Raw genomic sequence first — 2,937 nt, 5'->3', positions numbered from 1 at the left:
ATGCACATGGAGTGTTGAACACTCGACAAAGACCCACTTATTTTCCACCACCATTTTCTTGGTTATTATTTTCGATCACCATTTTCTTTGTTATTATATTTCTTAACAAAAAAGATGTTATTGTATTTCTTAATAATAAATAAAATCAACATCCTTAACTCTTAACTCTAAGAGACATCATAAAAAATAATAAATTCTCATTTACTTTTTCTTCCATAATTTAAAAATAATAAAATGTAAATTAAAATGTTCATATTAATACAACTATTTAATGTATCTCACTCATTTAAGAAAATTTTAAAAAATCAATGTGTCCCACAAGGCGAACGTTGACGATTTCGAGCTGGTTGTCATCGTCGACTTTGAACTTGTGGTTGCTTTGATTCCTCTTGATGTTGCTCTTGTACCTCTACAAGCACTTCATAATATAAATATTCATCATGCTCTCCACGTCCGCCCCCATGTCCATACAGGTATGAAGATGATGGACTAGCCTGTGAATCATAATATCCTAAACCAAATGTTAGCATTGGAGGAACTCTAATGAGGAGAACTTTGAGCGTAAGCGGATCGACCAAATTCCATTATTTATTTAATGCAAGGTTTACAGTAAATAGACAATAAGATATGCATCTTAATCTAAATTACAACATGCTTTAGAAAGTAAGGGTTTCAAGAAACCTCACTTTTAAAGACATTTCTCCGCGTTTTTCCCTCGAACGGATTTACAAACTTCTTGAAGACCTTCTTCAAGATACACCTCAAACAAAACTCAGATACTACAACAAAATTACCTTGGTATTCTAAGAGTGAGAACCTAGGAGTGGTGGGCTCTGATTATTTTGGTTAAGAGGGAAAACTTAAGGTGGAGGAAGAAAATTGAGAACTCTAAAAAAACTGAAGACAAAACTCACAGAACACTTCTGTAAAATTTTCTTTTTCTTTCTTTTTTTTTTTTTTTTTTAACCTCAATCGTTTAATAGGCTTTAAGTCTTTAGGAGAAGAAGAAAAACATTTTTTCTTTTCTACTTGCCATAAAATAACTACCACCCGTTAATATGGGTGGAGAGAAAATATGGGAAAAAGAGTTGTAACTCCCTTCTTTATTATCAAAATAATAATAATAATATAAATATAAATATGATAATTAACTTATCATATTATATACATGTTATATTATATGATATATCAAATATAACATATAATCTATAGTTTTAATATTGTATCACATACAATATAAACTATAGTTTCTTTTCTCTATTATACGACATTTGATATAAATCATATTTATATTAAATTTTACAACTATGAATCTCATTCATAAAAAATATATTTGAATCTCATTCAAATATTTATTTCCTCCCATTAAACTATAGTGTATCAAATACATTATGACAATTATATCACATATAATTGAAATAACTTGATTATATCATATATAATTAAGTCCCTCTATTAGTTTGAACAATTCAAATTAATTCAAAAACTAATTCTCAACTATATCCTATTGAGCTACCAAGGGGATCTCATGAACCTGTAGTTTTAAGCTCAAATGGTACATAAATAATTAATTAAAGACTAACAACTAAAGACTAACAACTGCATTTTTCACACTACAGATATATTTCTATGTCTATTGTGTATAACCAATCAATAGTACGATGACCCTTCACAAATTGCTTGTAAGTATAGTTAGGTCAAATTACCATTTTGCCCCTGTAGTTACATTTAATTCTTTAAGTACCATTGATCCCTCTAATGAACAATAGATCATAGTCCAAGCCAGGAGAGGGTGTGGCGCCACATTGTTCAAGACCTAGAATCAACCCTTAAAGGAGCAATTTATCTCTTTACCTCTGCCTCGGGGAATGAGTGAATTCCATCTTGTATATCTGTGTCCCCAACTCCCCAATCAGTCGAATCCCCAAAATGGTAGGCTTATTGAGTCGGCGATCTGGCCACTTTCACCCATACAAATCAAAGGACCACCCTCGTAGGTAGGATTTTACAACTCACTCAGGATTCAGGTCATGTTACCTATGGTCATCCTGGTGAAATGTAAGTCTCTATTATGAACAACATTATATAATGAGACTAAAAATTTCGTGATCCGGTCTTATACAAACTCATTTGTATAGAATATCCCCGCTTGCATATCTAATACATGAATGATCATGATCAGATCATTTGTAGCACTTTACAACAATTGTAACACCTACAAAGCAGGTCATACTCGTAATGTCACAAGGATAAGATACGCAGCCTTATCCATCTACTACAAATCATTTAGGTTATCACTTAAACATGATTTATCCGTATGCCTCCACATACATATTTAAGTTACAAAGATAACCTTGGATGTTAGTTTATTGGTTTGTGTTTAATGCAACTAAAATATCATATATTTTATAGACAATGAATAAACTATCAATATTTTACTAAATACATAATGAGTTTGTTTAACAATGTTTACAAACTATAGGACCCTATGAGATTTAGGGCATCAACCTCAGCAAGCATCATCATCATCGGACTAACACAATCAATTTGGTTTTGCATCTGCGTTATAGGAGGCAATTCTTCCATATTGTGGGCAACCTCATCAAACTCATCTTCTTCTCGAACAAGTCCCCTACATCTAAAAACTGGTGGAGAAACAATAGGTATATCGTACATATAATGTATGTCCTCCATATAGCTCTCGTTGTTGCTACATATAGCAAGAACTTGGTTTGGATCATTTTCAACATCACGGAGGGTACTATTGTTTGATCTTTGTGAATTATACAACGATTAGACAATATTTAAAATAAATTTTAATAAAAAATAATTAGATAATATTTATTTATGTACCAAATGACCCACAGCTGCTTCCGGACGAGTAACGTAGTGCCTTCTAATGTTATTATACCGATTGATGTAATTTTGAGTGGCATC

At 31.7% G+C, this 2,937-nt stretch overlaps 1 pseudogene; it reads right to left on the bottom strand.

Moving 5' to 3' along the window:
• Positions 1-305: 305 nt before the first annotated feature.
• On the bottom strand, positions 306-2,676 carry LOC150034737 (uncharacterized; annotated as a pseudogene).
• Between the last annotated feature and the right edge of the window lie 261 nt (positions 2,677-2,937).

The sequence above is a fragment of the Benincasa hispida genome, chromosome 8 (assembly GCF_027475165.1).
Source record: "Benincasa hispida cultivar pf3 chromosome 8, pf3_genome.v1.1, whole genome shotgun sequence".
In the NCBI taxonomy this organism is placed as follows: Eukaryota; Viridiplantae; Streptophyta; class Magnoliopsida; order Cucurbitales; family Cucurbitaceae; genus Benincasa; species Benincasa hispida.
Note: the sequence above shows the minus strand (reverse complement) of the source record. Positions and strands in the feature narration are given on the sequence as shown.